The following is a 20085-nucleotide window of genomic DNA, read 5'->3' as shown; positions in this document are numbered from 1 at the left end:
AATGGGCTGAAAAGCTAATGCCCACAAATGCATTTTTAATCATTTCATTCGATCGTTTGCATTTAAAAATTAAATTTTCCACACCAAGCTGAGATGTTAAAACTAAAAAAAGAATATTAACCGTAGGACGATCACTAACAAAGAAAAGCCTGAGAAAAGAAGAGGGCCCGGCTAAATGTGAAAAAATGAAGATGGATGAATCGATAGGACGACAAATCAAACTCCGAGTGAACTCATTTGTCCTTTTCTGTCAGCAGAAGCCAAATAATCACCTAATTTATTTATGGTTAAAACTGGTGGCTCGCACCGGGGGATTTGGACCAAGCTGGAGAATTTCCACCACATCAGCTATCAGTAAGTGAGTTAGTGATCGTGAGTGATGTGTCCTCGCATGTTCCCCTCCTTAAATGAGTTAGTGGGTGTCTGGTGGCCATGTTGGCCCGACACGCCGCTGATGGATGAGGCTCAGAGGAGACGGGCTGTAAAAAGGGCTGATTCTGGCACTCGAGGGTGAGATCACTTCCTCAATAAAAAAGCATTGTCCCGAATCATCGCAGCAAGGTATGAATGCTGATTAGGGTATTAAACAGAGGAGAGCTCTTCTGTACAAATAAATTCATTGAACTGAGACTCAACGTGGGAGGGAGGCAATAATAAGAGAACTGGTACAGAGTAACTTTTTTTATTATTTTACGTAACATTTGTACTTGTTTTGTTGCAGGCGGTGCTCCTCTTATGTGATGGCTCTCAACATAGAGGCCAAGTTTTCATTTGTTTCCTAAAAGTACAATTATTATGAGACGTTGTTCTGTCATAAAATAATGTGATTATATTCAGTTCCACAAGTCATTTGAACAACTTCACCTCTAATATAAGGTATTATGTTATATATTATTGTATGAATTACAATCGGATTGATTATGATAGTCTCTGATGGCTGTCAAAATATGCTCTTTGTTTTTTTTAATTTGTCTGTTTAATCATTTAATGATTGTTTAGGGGTTAATGTAACTCAAACTCCTCAAGGGTTTTGTCAAAAATATGTTAGAAAAAGCTGAATATTCCTCCCCTTTCTTTACAATTACAGTACATTTGTCAATCACTTACGATCATTTATGATCGGTTACGTTTCCCATTGGCGTTCGGATCATGTCGGCACAGCTCATAGATGATCTTGGCGCCAACTTTGACTTTAACGCTCTTCATTTCCTTTCCTAAATGGACTCCACTTCTGTTGACTCTCGTCCCTACAGCTTTTAGTCTTTTCAGAAGACAAAGAGAACGTTAACTTTTCTCTTTCTGGGCCGTTGTTCTCCCTCTGACTTACTTGACATATTTAATATCTGTCGCTCATCATCTTAAATGTCAATGTTCAAATGTAAACAAACGACTTGGAATTGTTGGCAACGAAACACGACTCCTCTGATTTCACTCTTTTATCACAAGTTATACGTTAAACTTTTGATGCACATTTAGTGGTTATTTTATCATAGACGATACACATAACTTATAATAAAAACAATACAAAATCCTGTATTTTGACAGCTATTATGGCTTTAAATAAATTCATATCGTAGCAGCGTTCAAAAGTCAAACGTAGAGATTTGCAGCCCCACATTGTGGATAAACAACTCAACTCTGCCTTACACAAGCAGAAGCAAAGAACATTACTTCATCAGCTGAGACCCCAGGTCCAAACCAGGGGATTGAACCCACAACCTTCTTGCTGTGAGGCAACAGTGCTAACCACTAAGCCATCGTGCTGACAAACGCTAATTAGTACCTCGTTTATCGCAGGTGTTAGGGACCATGCCCACCCACAATAAGTGAAAAACCACCAAGTAGAAACTGTAGTCCAACTATTAAACTTACGTCATTTTAACAACATGCGGTACTGTATATGTAGCTACAAAATGTTACTTACCGGGCTCTGCAGAACAGGAGCGGCTCGGTTCGTTTCGGTCCAACTTTGTTCCGTTTCTGCAGACGTACCCTGCAGCGCCACAATCAATGCTCTAAACTCTTAATCCTACTAATTTTAACAACATACTTATACTAAATTTGACTTACCATCATGTCCCCGCTCGGAGGTCCTCATCAGCAGGTTGAATGAGGTAAAAAAAAAAAAAGGCTCATTAAGCTTCAGATGGACAACCGGATCATCAGCTGCGCGCCTGCTGACCAGCCGGTTGAAAGAGGTAAAAAAAAGTTGTTAAGCTCCGGATGGATCACCGGATCATCTACCGTGCGCGTCCTGCTCAGGGCTCGTCATGGACTGGTTGAAAGAAATGAAAAAAGTCCTGATGAGCTCTGGACGGAGTGCCGAACCTTCAGCCATGCACATTTGCTCGGAGGTCCACGGGGGTGGGCCACCAGCTCTCAAGTTTCACAGATGGGTCTGGAAGTCTGGTTCTGCTCCAGGGGCACGGATCAGCTCAAAACCTTATTGTACCTCTGTTTTTTTTCAGCAGAATGAAATGAGACATCTGGACGGGGACCCTGATGCCCTCTGGGAAATGTGGTCAATATAAGTGGGAATACAGTGGAGGCTTTCAGAGAGAAAACTACAAAATGGCGGCACCTGTCCAAAATATTTTATTTTTTCATTAACTTTTGACTGTACAGTAATGTATCCAGTACAATCCCAATCACGAGTAATATTAATAAATTTAAAAGAATTGTCCAATATTATATATTATACAAACCGTGACAGAGCGAGTCTGCAAAAGTCGAACCGCAAAGTAAGGAGGGACTACTGTACTACTTAAAGAAAGTTTATTTATGTATGCAACTGCAAATAAACTGCAACATTCCTATGAATAATATACACATTTATTTGTCATAAATTAGAGCCTAATCATGTTTGATCATATTTAGTTTTCAGGAGTTGTCCAACCCTTTCAAAGTTGTTTCACATCTCCCGCACTTGAAGGGTTCGAGACGAGCTCCAGACGCCTGTGATTACCAATGTGTGATCTGGAAACTTCTTCCACTTCTACAGTCAGTAAGTGTTGTAGCCACGAATGCAACGCTGCACTGCTGCAGGATGCTGGGAAATTAGCAGGTAACAAGAACAATTAAAAAGCTACAATTAAGACCATGACTGTGTGATTGTTTATGATCTTTAATAGATTTTTTTTTTTTTTGTAATGTTGACACTTTCTAAGAAAATAATTATTGTGAGGTGTTATTGGTTGTGCTTCAAAACTGGCATGAAGGTCAGTAAAAAACACATCATGAAGCAATAATTGATTTTATTTTTTTATACACTATGTGTCCTTTAAAATAAAAATTGGTAATCAAAATTTATGGCCAGCTGCCACGTTTAGCTACGTAAAGAGCCGAAGTGACTGAAAGAGGTCGGTAATGGAAGAGGTGTTTGGAATAGAACGGTCTGACAGCTCTGATGTATTTATTCATATTGACGCTCAGATGTCTTGAGTAAAGTGCAGATAAAGAAGACAGGTTAGGCTGGAACAGTAAAATTAACAGCTGGTGTCCTCTTTCTCTTTTTGTTCACATTTAGCAGATCCTCTTAAATTTTTTCCAAAATGTTTTCAAGACTCAACTTTCTTCCAATCCCACCACATTTGTTTACCTACGCAGACTAATGCAGGCGAATAAAGCTTCCACGTGGTTTTTGTTTTCATTTTCATGAAGTGTGGACACATTTCTGAACTGTATACACACCTGGAGAACTACTGGAGTGAACTCAAACGGCACCATTAGATTTAGATCAGCACAACCTTTTCTTATTTTTACTTTAATGAAGAGTAGATACGTAAAATGGTCTGAAATGTTTTATTGCTGAAGTTTTCCACTGACTCCTTTAGAAAACTGGTTCTGTGCCTGACTTCAGATGGTTCAGCAGCTGGTATTATAGGCAGGTGGATGTGCACCTGTTTTCAAGGAAAGTGCAGCATCCTCTGCAACCAGCAGCTGCTATTTGGCGCCACCGTGTGGTCATTCTGCGTACTGCAGGCACTCCCTTCAGATATTTGAAGCTCTTTCTGCACAGAAAGACTTTTTGAGATCCTGTCAATGATTGTTTTCACATTAACATGCACTTGCACATTTAAGCAAAACATCTCAAATTCAAACCTTGGGTCAGCGCTGTCATAATAACCCACAAAACACTGAACTACATTTTATTTAAATTTCCCGTAAAAAATGTGGATGAAATTATACAGCAATGTTTATTCTATAATTCCACACAATAAATAAACTTAGCAATGATGGGACAAAACAAAATAAGCAAAAATATGTTTATTAGATATAAATAAGTTAACCAAAATGCTAACTTATATTAAATGAATGTTATGTAACGTGTATTTTCTGACTCACATGAGTCCGCTGTTTTTCTGATGAGTTTTTAACTGAAATCAGCAACTCGGCTCATCTTTTTCTGTGTTTTTAACTCGCTGGCCAAAAGATACGCAGGATCAGAGCTAACTGAGACCTTGAGTGATTCCTGACTCACTGTGAAGATTCGGATCTTTAACCCGGGTGAGTCCGTGCATCTCTGTGGCGATATAGGATTTCCACTAGTTACTCATTAATATTACTTTTTTAAGACACCTGCAAAGTTACCACTCAGCTGAGCGCACCTTCCTCTCAGTGGCCCGTCAGCGAAAAGAACAACTTGTTCACTAAACTTTTAGAAGAATATAGTTTTCCATGACAAACTCAAGAAGAGCTTAACATGAAGGAACAAACAATCCACTGGGGTTTAGAGGTGACATCCTACAAGCACGTCTCTGCAGGTGAACTGAAAGCTGACACCGTTACCATGGTGAGGAGAAGCAAAGGTTGATGGGAGTTTGTGAGGCATGCAGCTGGGTTGAGCCTCGTCTCTTGACGTTGTCTTCTTTACACTCTTAGGCCGCCCATGGTGATTTGACTTCCCCCACCGTGTAATAAGAACAGGATCTGCTCAGTGAAATGTAAAATATTGATGGAAGGACAGGCGTGATCCTGAACGCTCTGAGGGGTTTTGGCCTTCTGACCGATGAGCTGCCAGTATCCGAACCACAGGCCAAACCACGGAGCGCAGCACTGGTGAGTCCTCTCTGTCCTCAGTCTGTCCACAAGCCGCTTCTTTTCTGGAACGAATGCTTCCGAATGTGGAGCACCGTCACGCTTGATGCCTAAACTGGGTCAGTTGCAGTTATTTCTACCTCAGCGTGTCCTCATTGCTCACCTGGACAGGACATGTCCATTCTGAGGACTGAAGACAATTCAAATGAGAATCTAATCCATTAAAGCCAACCGATTACTAAACGAGGTCTTTTGTCTTCTGAGCAGGAGGGAGTTTAAAATGTTTGAAAGAAGCTGCTCATCTCTACGAAGATGTTTGTTTTCATCTCTGTGTTTCGTTTAAAAGGAATGGCTTTTAATTTAATTTCTCTTCGTCTGTTTTTGAGTTATTGTTTCATATCAGCTGTTTTTAGTCATTCTTACTTTCCATAAAATCAGCTTCAAGCTATTGTCTCTGTGGTCGTTAAGATCAGTGTTTTTCAAAGTGAGGGCCACGGTCCCCAGGGGGCCACCAGGGGGCCCGCCAGGGGGCCCCAGAAAGCTCGAGAGAAGATTAAAAAAAAAAAGTAAAAAATAAAAAAAAATAGTAATAATGATAATAAAAATTGCCTGGGGGGGGGGGGGGGGGGGGCTCAGCCAGAAGCTACTACTGTTTGTGGGGCCATGGCATGGAAAAGTTTGGGAACCCCTGGTTTAGATGATTTATATTCTCTGTCGTTAGTTTTCTATCACACTAGTTTGATTAAAAACAAATGCTACTACTTACTGGCCGTGGTGTTTCATGTTTTCCTCCTTCAGATTTACAGAGCCCCCCTCCTCCTGGAGGAGGAGGTGATGAGCGGGCAGAGGGAGGCCTCACAGACCACCTTGTTGTCCAGGAGCTGTGGTTCATCGTAACGATGGCCGCCGTCGCTCTGCTCCTGCTGGCTGTGCTGCTAGGAGTCATGCTTCACAGAGTAGGAGATCATCTGTTTCTACTGCAGATTGTTGAAAATGTTAATGTTTTATCGTGATTTATTATTATTTTGTCTTCGGTGTGGAAACTGTGTTCAACGTCCAGGTAAGATCTGGAATCCAGATCTTACCTGGACGTTGAACATCCAGATTCTGGATGAATGTGGACCAGAGGGTCAACATGGCTGCCAAAACAAGCCTCCTGACCTGGCCTCTGTTCTTTTGTTGTACGAAAAAATTAACTGTTAATGACATTGTTGAAGCACTGGATGCTAAGGATTATTGTGCTGCACTTTTCTTAGACATGTCTAAAGCTTTTGACACTGTGGATCATAACATCTTGTGTCATAAACTCTCAGAAATCGGTTTCTCAGATCACACCATTGGTTGGTTCTCTAACTATCTTTCAGATTGGAGGCAATGTGTTCAACATAATGGTACTTCCTCCAGTTATTTAATGGTCAACAATGGTGTACCACAAGGCTCAGTCTTAGGACACACCCTCTTTACAATCTACATAGATAATGTAGGTAAAAACATCCCTGATGCATCCATACATTTCTATGCTGATGACACAGTTGTTTATTGTCGAGCTCAAACAGTTGCTAAGGCTTTCCAGCTTTTTCAATACACTTTTGACATCGTCCAGACAGATTTGTTCCATCTCAAACTTGTCTTAAATGCAGATAAAACCAAAGGGATGCTTTTTTTCCAACAGGAAGTCAGTCCCAGCAGTTCTTCCTTCAATTTTTTTCCTCGACTAGTGTCCCTATTGGGTTTGTTGATTCCTACAAATATTTGCGTATCTTGATCGATTCGCATCTCACTTTTAAGCTCCACATGGAAAACTTAGTAAAGTTAAATTAGTTTTTTTTGTTGTTGTCAGAAACAGATCCTGTCTAACCCTGAATACTAGAAAACGTCTTGTATCTGTGACTTTCCTTCCCTCAATTGATTACGGTGACATTATTTACATGAACGCTCCTACAAGAACCCTGCAGATGTTGGATGCTGTCTATCATGGTGCACTAAGATTCATAACTGGCTGTGATTATCGTACCCACCACTGCACCCTGTATTCACTGGTTAACTGGACATCATTAACTTCACGCAGACTCTCTCACTGGTACATTTTCATCTTTAAATCACTTCTTGGTCTGCTGCCTTCATACTTCTCCTCCTACATGTCTCTGTGTGAGTGCAGCTACAGCGTGCGCTCTCAGGACATTATTACCTGCAGTGTTCCCTCAATGAGAACTGAACTTGGCAAAAGGGTCTTCTCCTACTCTGCTCCTGTTTCCTGGAATATCTTGCATAAAGATCTGAAGCTCTCGACCTTGACCTCTCTAAGTGGCTTTAAGAATCTGTTGGACTCCTGGCAGGGACCAATGCAGACATGTTCCTGTTTTTAGTTTTCTACACCGCCCTACAACCTAGTTGTTTTTCTTGTTTGTGTTTTAATACCATTTTCTTTTATTTGTTCTTCTCAATATGTATGCTTTTTATGATTGTCTACTGTTGTCATCACTCTTTGTTAAAATCAGGCCTCTCTTGTAAATGAGTCCCTGAGGTTCAATGGGACTAACCTGTCTAAATAAATGTTGAATGAAAAAAACTAAACATAAACTGTTGGTTTATTTCCACATTGCTCCAGGCCCTTAACAAACCCCCCCTCACCAGGGAGAGACCTCCTCTAGTGGCCCTCCCCATGCAGAAGAGGAGCCCCATGGCCGTCTATCCCCCCAGCAACTCTGTCTTGGTGAGCCGAGCTTATCACGGTGCACAATCGACTGTTTGAGTTATTTTACTGCGTGTGACGGCATAAATACAAAGTGACAAAAGAAACAAAAGGCTCGTTCTACTTGTGTCCCAGAAAGTCTCAACAAAGAACCAACCCCAGTTGTTTTTTTAACAAACTTTTTAGACTTTATCTAGCCTGATTTCCTGTAAATACATTTTTATCTCACTGAAGTTTCCCAACGAAATACATTTATTGTAGTAATTAATCCTGAGACAATTAAACTCCAGTTTTCATCAGAGAACCAGAAAAATTAACTGCTCTGTGAAAATACAGTGAACGCTGAATTGGCTGAAAATTATGTAAAGCTAAAAGCAGAACACTTGCTAAAAGCTAAAAGAAGCCAAATGCAAGCTCAAAGCAAATTGAAGCAAAACAAAAGTTAAAAGAAAGTTAACACATGCTTAAAGAAGCTAAACAGAGTGAAAGAAGCAAAAAGCTAGAAGCTAAAATTATTTAAAGGCTGGCTAAAAGCTTCAATTAGCAAAGCAAAGCTAAAATAAGCTGAACACAAGCTAAAATAAAAATTGGGTCAGCTAAAGCTAAAAGAAACAAAACTAAAAGTGAAACGTAGCTAAACATCAGCTAAAACCTAAAGGAGGAAAAACATTAGCTAAAACCCCCAAATAGCAAAACTCTAGCTAGAGGTAGAAAAACAACAAGCTAAAACAGGTAAACAGTCTTAAAAGGTAAGCTAAATATTAAAAGTAGAAAAATGTAGCTAAAAGTGACAGAACTGTAGCAAAAATCTAGAAATAGCAAAAAAAAAAAAAAAAAACAACAACAAGACAAAAATAGAGAAAATCTGATGCAGATATCAAAGAGTGATGTCTTCGAATGAACTCAACACAGTACTGAGGGAAATATTTGTAAATAAAGGTAAATATGTTTAAAGGTAAATATGTTTAAAGGTAAAACGGTTACGATGAAAAGTCGCAGCACTTCAGGATGAGCAGAACGTTTTGACATAAAAGAGAAAAATTGCACAAAGTATGAAACAGAAGTTAAGATTGTAGCGACGTCAGGCAAAGACCAGAGTGAAGCTGAATCAGTACCAGTGATACCAGCATGATGCCAGATGTCATTTCCTCCTCTTGGTTTTAGTTCGACACGGTTCCTGACACATCAGGCGTCTCCACCAGCGTGACCCTGAAGGGCTTCTTCATGAAGACGGAGGTAAAACCCTCATCAGCACGTTTTTGTGTCTCGTGTCAATAAATCCACGTCTCTTCTCGTCCCTTCAGGACCTTTTGGAAGCCAAGTGTGACCCAGATGACGAGGTGCCTCCACAGGACGAGCCGGGCGTGCTCAGTGTGAACTCCCTGAGACGCAGCGTCAGCCAGGTGATCGATGGGAAATCTCTCACCGGAGAGGACGACGTCTGGGACCCCAACATCTCAGGCCACGACAGCGGGATGGTGAGAGTCCGACGACATAAAACCTGTTCAAACTAATCAACACCAGATCTGTTGAAGTGGGTTCTGTAAAATGGTTCAGCACAACTAATATCTTACCTGCTGCAGATAGCTGTTTGATCAACTTCAGTTTAGAGAAATTGAGTTTAATTTGACTAGATTGATGTGGTATGGCTAGTTGAAGCAGGGCTACATCCAAAGTGGATTTCTGATGTCATTGTCATGGTCTTTTATGCAAACAGGTTTTTAAACCTTCCCGTTGCTGCAAGTTTTGCATTATGTAGTTCTGTTAGCAGAATCAAACTCTAATTCTCATCACTGAGATTGTTCAAAAATATTTCTACAACAGGTAAGATAGTTATTGTTCATATCATTACCACAGAACTCCACATAAAACTATTAGAACTCTCTCTTTAAACAAAAACTTGGGAGATGTCTAGTTTCTAATGAGCTCTGTTTTCTTCTGGTTTAGTTCATGGACGACGAGGAATTTGTGGAAACTATCAAAGGTTTCAGCACAGTGAGGAAGGAGCACACCATGTTCACCGACACCAACCTTTGACTCCGACGGGTCTCCAGGTCCAGACGTTAAACACTCTGAGCAGAGAGGACACGTGTGCTTAAAAAGTGTCTCTGTGGTCGGTGAACACGTCGACAGCTGAGGACCGTGGAGGAGCTAACAAGAAGGGCAGCCTCACGTGACAAAAACTAAGAGGACGAAGAAGAAACGCTCTTGATATTTAACCTGAAAGAAAGTTTCTTACCGTTAGAGGAGGCTGCTTTTTTAGAAATCTTTTTTTTTTAATAGGCAAATATTTAAACGATATAAAATACTGAAAAATATTGGTAATTAAGTTAAATTAAGAGCATTTACCTGTTTGTTTTGTGGGCAGTTTGTCATGAATGCACAACTTTCTCGAAGTAATGAACAACATAATGCGAGTTAACGCAAAAGTATTGCGAAGTACACAAAACTATTGCAAGGTATCGCAAAACTATTGCGAGGTAACGCAAAAGAATTACAAGGTAAAGCACAAGTATTGCCAGGTACACAAAACTATTGCGAGGCAATGCAAAAATATTGCAAGGTAAAGCAAAAGTACTGCGAGGTACACAAAACTATTGCGAGGAAACGCAAAAGTATTGTGAGGTAAAGCAAAAGTATAATGCGAGGTACACAAAACTATTGCGAGGAAACGCAAAAGTATTGTGAGTATTGTGAGGTAAAACAAAACTATTGTGAGGTACACAAAACTTGTGAGGCACACAAAACTATTGCAAGGTATGCAAAAGTATTGCGAGGTATGAAAAAGTATTGCGAGGTATGAAAAAGTATTGCGAGGTAAAGCAAAAGCATTGTGAGGTACACAAAACTATTGTGAGGTAATGCGATACTATTGCGAGGTAAAGCAAAAGCATCGCGAGGTAACGCAAAAGTATTACAAGGTAAAGCAAAAATATTACAAGGTAAAGCAAAAGTACTGCGAGGAAACGCAAAGTATTGTGAGGTACGCAAAACTATTGTGAGGTATGCAAAACTATTGTGAGGTACACAAAACGATTGCAAGGTACAAAAAAGTATAGCGAGGTAAAGCAAAAGTATTATGAGGTACACAAAAGTATTGTGAGATAACGCAAAAGTATTGTGAGGAAGCACAAAAACTATTGAGAGGTAACACAAAACTGTTGTGAGCTAACGCAAAGTGCAAGGTAACGCAAAATAAAAAAAATCTCCAATGTCCCCTTGGGGGCTCAGAGAACCGGGTGAAGCTGAAAATCTCAGCCTACACATATAAGTCAATGATGATAAAAAACTAAAATCCATATATTACACAACTTTTGTCTCCTGATTCATTTGATATTTCTCAGTCTGAACTTGTATTTTCTATCGTCATTACTAGAAAATGTCTATGGATCGATAGTGCTTATGTGACGTTCACGATCCAGATCGTCTGCATGGCTCTTTACAGCGAACGACAAGCACCGAGTTCTGACAGTAAAGAGGCGTTCCTAGTTTTATTTTTTCCCTCCAAAGTGATGAGCAGGAGGTTCCCGCTTGACAAAACATGTGGTGCGGCCCCGACGTCGTACGTCATAAGGTGATGACGTATATCCGTATATCATGATGATGTCACTCATTCAAAATTGAACGGCTCTGTGAAGCAAACCGAGTGTCAAGATCCCGTTCAATCTCTAATAGTGCTCTTTGGTAAACTTGTCTGGTGAATACTTCAGCAACAACAGCAGCAGGTCATCCGAGTGCACTGAAACTTACCGAGCCGCCATCTTGAGTCCTTGGAAAAATAAATGAAACTTCCTGTTAAACAAAAGTATATGAAACAAATTTAAACAATGTTGCTGTAGAAAGGTCAACTGACAAGTTAGTACAGAGTAGCCGACAAAAATACTCCCAATTTGTATCCGTTTCCTTCAATTTAGTTTCTTACATTTAGCTTAACAGCTTTGTAGCAATTAGCTTGTTCGGATGGTGCAGAAGATCTAGTAACTTTCAGAACTTTTTCAACGCTCTGTAACTACAGAAAATGTTAACTCAAAGCTTTATGACTGACAAAAAAAAAACATATTTAAAAAACTAGAAATAGAGTATTCCCAAACTATTACAAGTTTGTAAACTCAATATTAAACGTATCCTGCTGGTTGCTAGAGGCCTCTCTCTCACCACCAGGTTTATGCTCAAAAGGTTGTTTTTCAGAGACGGGTTGATGTGAAATCTATCTGATAAATGACGACTTTAGGTCTTTGTTTTATGTTTTATTCACTTATAGTTTTTTATGTATTTAAACCTCAGGTCTTGTCTTCAACACGTACGACTGAGCTCAATTATGAACAAACACAAAGTCTCGTTAAATTTATGAAGTTAATACAAACTGGTTGGTCAAAATTGGTGGTTTCATTTGGCAAACTGAAGGTTTTTGTATCCATTTGAAAATGTATTTTTAAAAATTAGGACTATTCAACATGTGGCCCATGGGCCAAATTTGGCTTTTTTTTTTATTTCTTTGACCCCCCCCACAATCCCAGACTGATTTGTCTGAACATAATGCTAAAAATATACATCTATCAGATGTACTTTTATCCCTTTAGTGTTGCATTTATCTAGTCTGTGTCTGTCAAACGGGACAACAGAGGGTGAACATAAACACCTCACACACCCGTCCAGCTGATCCGAGCAAAAGGCAACACCAACAGCTAAAATCAATTTTGCTAAGCTAATTGATGAGATGTCTCTTTCAAAAAGAAGTTAAGTAGATTTAAAAAGATGACTATTTCAAAGCAAACCGTCTAATAAGTATTTAATGTTACTTTGCCAACAGGAACCAGTGTTCAATGATATGCTGGGAGCGAATGGGAGTTGTAGACAATTTGGTCAAACCTTGAAAATTATAAGTGTTCAAAGAATGTGCTGTGAATGGCCCTCAGCTATTACCACATCAAATGTTAACACGATATCTGATAACCCGACTGAATTATAACCAATTCAGATTACAGATAAAATAAAACAAATATAAAAAAAGTGAAAACAAGCACACATCTTTACATGTACATATTCTTTTATTTGAAACGAGTTGCAATGCATTGTGGGCACATCAAATTTGTACCATAACAGTCAAAAACATGGTTACAAAACGTTCACATAATAAATTAATAAACTGCAGTACCACACAAGACGGTAAACATAAACCCCAAACTAGTAGGGAAATATATTGCCTTAAGAGTTTATTAAAAGTACAAAACAAAAAACCTTCAGGGGTTAACAAAGGCAGCTTCTAGTTTCTTTTATTGTTCTTAATGTATAAATATAAAATCTCTAAATTGAAATTATGTTGATATGTTTGTTGAGAACCAGATGAAGTTCTGGGCTGAGATCCTTTCGGTGACATCGGTGCCAAGTATTCTTTCATATTTTTTAATAATTACAATAAAATACTGTGAGACATTCCAACCAATTTCCTTTGAGCACTTGATTTACCAGGTTTATAAAAACTGAGGCTTTCCGATGCAGTTTAAGCAATAAAAATCTGAAATTAGTCTCTAGATTCTTTGTTTTACTGCAACGTACGTCCCTTTAGTGTGATTTTAATATGTTTGTAAACAAAAACAACACAAAACAAATCAATGGAAATGTGTTTGCAGCAGTGCAGTGCATGCAGACCATGCTACTTTAAAACATGTTTTCATAGCTGGCATCTGTAGAAACATGTCACACAGAAACAGGTAAATATAGCACGATGAGCTTTTGTTTTACTTTAGAATAAAAAAAACAACAAAAAAAAAACTGACTTCATACATTTATCTATACATTTATCAACCTCCTGTGCATTTTCCCCCAGATTCACTCCACTTATCAGAACAATCCTGAGTCTCATCACCTCCGACATGCTTAACATCTGGAGTCCACTGGTCTTTAAACTATTACTGCAGAACATCATGTGGGTTTTCATGGCTCATCTCTATTATGTGAAAGAGGAGCCAGGCTCAAATGTTTGAGACTAAGTTGGGAATGTGTGCACGCATCCATAAAGACTGATAAACCTGAGTGCTAAACTAGACCTGATCAGGTGAGGTGTACCTGGAGCAGCTAGTGATCTGAACATTAATGTCATGACAGAAATGTGCTGAATGGTGGGATGTGGTTGTGAAAGGGGGGATTCCAGTGATTTCTTCCTGTGCTTCTTTTAAAGAACTGTTTCCATTTCACTTTATCACTAGAGACTGGATATGAAGGGAAAGGCTGTTATTGTCATGTTAAATTGACAAAAAATTAAAACATACTACATGATTGTTTTAGAAATTATAAAAATTTTTAATGTTAAATGATACTGTAAATGCTTGAATATTATAAATAGATATATTATTCTAATTAATTAGGCTGCTCAAAAGTGTAAGAAATGCAACATGGTAGATTGACTTTAATTCCAATTTCAGCAGAATGATTAAATACGATAAGTCCTGAAAGAGCAATTTTTACAGAGGTTCTGCAGAAAGGGTATGGGCTCTACGATAGGTATGCTATTAATGTGTCAATATATTACTACAGGACAAAACTAAAAGATCTACGCCTTAAGAATTTATCAATTGTAAAAAATTAAATAAAACATAAAAAGAAGCTTTTCTAAAATACATCTTACAACTAATTAAAACACATTCAGGCCACGTCTTTACTCCTCCACATATTTTTTTCAACTAATATTTTATAAAAAATATATAATATTTACATATCATTAGAAGGTCTAGCCCAGCAGGCCAGACCGTGTGCTGCTGTACCATCAGTTTATTTTGAAAGGTTTATAGAGTAGAAACTACAGTCGCGAGTGAGCTCAGCTACATATCCCCCACTCTAATCCATTGACTCAGTGAAAATGAAGGAACAAAAACATCCATGGCTGGCAGAATTAGCAGCACATGTCTATGTACCTGAAGCCTCTGGTTCATCAGAGGGGTTTCAACTTGGAGAGTTATGGTGAGTAAACTTTTTTTTTTTAAATAGCAGTTTTACTCAACAAAAAACCCATTTACACGTGAACGTGAGGTGCAAACGCAACAGAAAGTCTGTTTAAAAATGAGTAGTGTAGGCGAGGTCATAGACTAATATTATTTACATAATATAAGTACAGTTTCTTTACTTCTCTCATCTTTAAGTCAAGCTTAGAACTACTATCTTTTAAGTTCAAATATTAACCTTATATCACTTTAAAGAAGGGCAAGATTCCCTTTGTTTTAACTTCAAATCCCAAAACTATGAAAAAAATTAACTTGATGATGTTCCTGTAACTTCTCCAAGCCTATTTCTTGGACTGCTCTAAAAAAGAAATCAGTGGAATGCCCCCTTAGAAACATTTATTGGGACTAATGTGGGATCTACTGTAAATGCATGAAAACATGTTATCACCTGCTGTCTAATCTAAGGAAACGTCTACATGACCAGATCACTCAGCGTAAAGTGCAACGACAAGATCCAAATGGATAACACCCACAACACACTGACCTAATGTGTACACTAACAACACAAGCAGATCCTAAACGAAACTGAAACAGGAGGTGCAGCATCTGCAGATTCTTGGAACGAGTGTTGCAGGTGAGGTCACTCTCTGAGGGTCTGATAGTTCAACAAACAGCTTCTACAAAAACAATTACAAAGTCTCAAATCTAAAACCTCTTGTTCAAAAATATGCTTTACACTTGTTCATCCAGCCGTCGCTTTAAGTTACGAACACCTCTGTCCCTTTTTGAAACATTAAAAACTTCTCAAACTGTGCAATTTATCTCACTCTTGTACAAAATATTCCATCTGAAACATTCAGCTCGAAACCAACATGCACAAAAATACAACCTACAGTTTAAATTAAAGGGTTTTCTCTTTGATCCTTAATAAGCAAACTTGAAATCACGTGCCATCAGAATTAATGTTCAATACTTGTCTGGCACTTTGAGATTCCCATATTATGAAAGATTAAGAAATAGCCTGCCTGTGGAGCCCATAGAATAAAAAAAAACACCTTCTTTTTCCGGTTGATTTGCTGTTTAGGAGCCCCCAAAGTGAGGTATTCAGGCTAACACGGATTACTTAAGAACTCGAGCACAAAAAAACAATTAAATATTACAAATGAAAAGAACTGCATGAGTTAAAAGCTTAAGAACGATAGCAGAGTAGAAAATAAAACAAGGAACGAACATCCATGATGTGGAAATTTGAGAGGAAAGAAAGTTGGGGATTTTTTTTTTTTTCCAGTTTTGGATTTTTCCAGTTTACCAACCCCTCTTTCTGCTGGTGGACTAGATGGCTCAAGAGAAACATCTTCTTGTGTGAGTTTACGTGGGACACAGAACTGTGGAGAGAAGAAAACAACAGCTGGTGACAAACGCAGTCTGGGTGCTCGTAGAGGACAGCTGTGAACTATGGGAGAGCAGCTACAAATGTGCGACGTGAGGAGAGGAAACTGTAATTATAGGTGCAAGCAGCTGCTACGAGCTCGGAGTAAGACTAATTAGAAGCATGAGCATGTTTGAGTATTCTAGAGAGGTGGAGAGGGTGTAGGTGCAGCTACAAGCTCTGCACAGAACAACTGGCACCACAGCAGAGAGTGAAGCGGGGATGGAGGACAGCTTCTTCAGGTTAAGAGGGAATGCTATGAAGACGGGAGAGGAAAAGGAGTTTTAGGTTAAAAGCCTGAAGGTGAAAAAGCTGCATTGACCTCACAAACCTCACGGTCCACCGCCTTCATACCAGAGCTACCCAGAGGACAGTGCAGCACAGGTGGAAGGACAAGGAAGGGACATGTCAACAAGGAGCATGTTTGTTCACCATCAAAAACACAGACGTGAACGTTGTGCTTCCTCTTTTCAACGTGGAGGAAGCGAATCTGACGCAGCTGAAACGTTACATTTTTATAAAGTTGTTGATTTCTCCCCCATGCGTTAATCTATCCTGTCTAATCTGCTCAAATTATCAACCGTGGTTCCTGCTCAGACAAAGACTCCCCTGTTTTCCAAAAGTGATTTCCTCAATTAGTTTTTACATTATTGTTGCTATAGTACTGTGTAGTAATACAATATTTACAGGACATGTAGTAAATCCTGTATGGAAACAAACACACACTTTACAAGGGATTAGGGCTCAAAAAACAACTTCTAAATGGCTGTTTTAAAGATTATTTTACATTCCTTACATCATTCTGTAAGAAATCATGACTATTTATACCTATATTTATATCAGGAATAAAGAGTTTAAAAATAATCTGTATCTTACTTGGCTGTACTGTTACATAATTATGAAAAATATCACATTTTCACTTAGAATCACCCGTTAGCACAAACTCAGTAAATACTGGACCAGGACCAGAAGGAGAGCACACACCAGGCCCAGTTTAAAGTCCCTGCAGTGCAGACCTGTGTGTTTTAGAGTTGATCCAGAGGCTTCTTTAGTGTTTTTATTTGTTGTCCAAGTCTAAACTATTTACTGGACTTTAGTTTGATCTCTCGGACGCTCAGGTCCTGTGCAAAAGGTTTTCTGAATTTTACTCAAAGCTGGAAATAAAACCCACAACAAGCAGTCATCGGGGCCTACCCGACGATCTGAGGAACGCTGGAGTTGTGATGTTTTTAAAAGAAAACTCGTGGTTTTAGTGCACTTTTAGTTTTGACTGTTAAAACCATTTATTCACGACGTTAACCTACTTTTATACAATGATACATATTTCTTTTTCTGAAAGAAAATGTAGGTTTTAAGTTCCTTTGACTTCCTTTTATCTTATTCTAATGTTTTGTTTTGTGCACTCTTCAAGATTTTAGAGGTAAAGTTTATTTATTCAAACTCTTACAATTCTTACGTCTGTGGTGTCCTTAGTTCAATCAGTCTCTATTTTAACCCATCCTTCTTCGTCTTATTTTGCTCAGTAGTCGTGGGTTTGTTTTTTTATTTTTTTATCTGCTGTAAATCACTTTGTATCAAGTTCTGCTGTATGAAAATTGCTTAAAAACGTCTGATTAAAATCTCTGCAACTATTAAAAAAAACAGCATGTTAGTATTAAATGTACTTTTCATTAGCAGTACTTTATATTAGAGGTGCACAATACTGGATTTTTAGCTGATATCCCATATGCCAATATGTTAAAACTAATTTGGCCGATAACCGATACAAATACCGATATTCTTTCTTCCCCCCCCAGACCTACTTACAGAGACTACTTAGCTTTCGCTGCTGTGGAATTAAAATACTACATTATTCTGCATGATTTTTGTCAGTTTGGCCTGTTACCAAATGCAGATGTTAAAAAGGGGCTGAAAATGATGTACCACTTCAACTTGGATTATGTTTAATGTCAAATTTATTCATGACACTTACTCTCCCTAACACAATGACAACACTCGAACAGTGCAGATTTGTACATTTTCACAAATCTAAACTCAACCTGTTCACAAGCGACAAGTGAAAAGAGCATTAGTAGTGCATTAATATTAATATATATATATATATATATATATATTTGAGTTTCTTAAATTAAAAATGAACTTAAAACAGAAGCCCAATACATTGTTATACAAGCTTAATGATCAACTCAGATCTCCTTGTCACTGGGTTGTCATAGAAAAACAGTGCATTTTTATATATATATAAATGCATGAAAACAGCATGTTTTATACTGATGAGTTATTTTGATGGAATGGCCAATGTCCAATATTTAACTTTATCGCTAATATCGGCCGATACCGATACCATGCCGATAATATCGTGCATCCCTACATTATATGCTAATTAGCCTTTGAGTTTTGTGGATATACAATTAAATTTAAAGCAACATCTGGTTGAACAATAGATCATCTAAGCATGCTGAAAAAGTATTTGAAGCTGTTGTTTGTATTTTGAGTGAACATGGAGCGACCACGGAGTGAACGTCGTCAGAAAAACGGGGAGTGTTTTACCTTTGAGGATGTAGTCTGTTAGGAGGGCGGGTACCTTCTCGCTGTCGTCCCTCATGGCGTGGAGGACTGCAGTGATGAAAGAAGCTTGTGGTGATTTTACAGCACAGCACAACTCACGCTTCAGCTTAGAGCACTTCCAACCAAGCATTATTAAACGGTGTCACTAATCAAACTCACTCTTTGTCAGGATTTGGAGGTCTTCTACAGATGGAGAGCCTGATTTCCTTTCATATGGGATGACTGTGGTCAGGTACTGAGCAGAAAAAACAAAGTACATTAATTGTTTGTTTGCATGAACTTACTTCTGATGTAACTTTATAACAAAACTTAAAAACAAAAAGTGTCATCACTGTGACAAGGTTATAAAACATGCAGGGTCTTGGAGATCTCACGAACTTAAAGACCTGAGGAGATGTTTGTCTGCAGCTGCTCGGTTGCTGGTCAGAAGAAATGTTTACTGATGTGAAACAGAAAGCAACAGAATAATCTGGGCTTATAACGAAAAACGAACAAGATAATGACAGGAAACACTGTAAACTTAAAAAGACAAGTGACAGAGAAATAAGAAAATAAGCTATTGATGAAAAAGATGGAGAAAGTTTGCTGTCAGAAGTCAATCAAAGGAGCAACAACTGATGCTGAGCAGTGCAGACGGAGGTTGTGGAAAAAGAAAGCGAGCATGCCGGTGAAAAGAAAGAGAAGCGGCACAGAAACAAATCTGCACGGTGAAGAAAGAGCAGGGCCACCTGTTTGTCCCCTCCTGGGTAGCCAAAAGTTTGACGGAGGCCATTTTGAATGACATTGGAGAGTCCCTCCAGAGTGAGGAGCTGCTATAAGGAGTGAAAGGAAGGAGGAAAAATGAGATTGACTAAGAAAAGAAGGAGAAAGACTTGGAGAAACCTCTGGTGCGAGTATGACCAGGGTGTATCTTGGTGTTCAGTGTTTATCAACACAAACACGCTGGTGTCTTTCAGCTCACCGTGCCCGGTACGTGGGTGCTGCCCGTCCTCTGACCGTTGAGCCCTGTCGAAGCCGCACTTCGGACTTTCTTCTTCTTGCGGAGCAGCTCTCGATGCTCCTTCTGTTTGTTCTGCACATCAATCAGCAGCGAGATGAAGCTGTTCTTCACCTGCAGGTTGACAAAAACTTATTTTGGTCTTTGCAGGTTTTTTAGGGCCGCAGAGCTGACAACAATAAATTGACCTAAAATCTTTTATTAAGTTGCATTAATGGACTTTTAGACAGCAAATCAAATCGTAAAAACAACTAGATTAAAAAATCCACTCAGACTGTGAAGGACAACCTGTGATTCATTCAGGAGTCACGTTAGTGTTTATAAAATGAAGCAAACAATATCCGACTATTACATCAATATTATATTTATTAGCTTTTAACTATCATATATATATATATATATATATATATATATATATATATAT

General features: G+C 38.7%; 1 protein-coding gene and 1 long non-coding RNA gene across 2 annotated transcripts in view; both read right to left on the bottom strand.

The window, feature by feature from the left end:
* Window positions 1-20085, bottom strand: part of LOC119418514 (WD repeat-containing protein 26) — a 368230-nt gene that overhangs the window by 313978 nt on the left and 34167 nt on the right. The gene's annotated exons all lie outside the window — the stretch shown is intronic.
* LOC119418522 lies at window positions 15848-19429 on the bottom strand. The gene is made up of 4 exons (XR_005187203.1): window positions 19393-19429; window positions 18824-18899; window positions 18647-18712; window positions 15848-16052 (listed from the first exon to the last, which is right to left on the bottom strand). It is a non-coding gene; the product is annotated as an uncharacterized LOC119418522 (long non-coding RNA).

This window comes from Nematolebias whitei, chromosome 12, assembly GCF_014905685.2.
Source record: "Nematolebias whitei isolate Nwh7 chromosome 12, NemWhi1, whole genome shotgun sequence".
Taxonomy (NCBI): domain Eukaryota; kingdom Metazoa; phylum Chordata; class Actinopteri; order Cyprinodontiformes; family Rivulidae; genus Nematolebias; species Nematolebias whitei.
The sequence above is the reverse complement of the archived record's forward strand: the minus strand, read 5'-3'. Positions and strand labels throughout refer to the sequence as shown.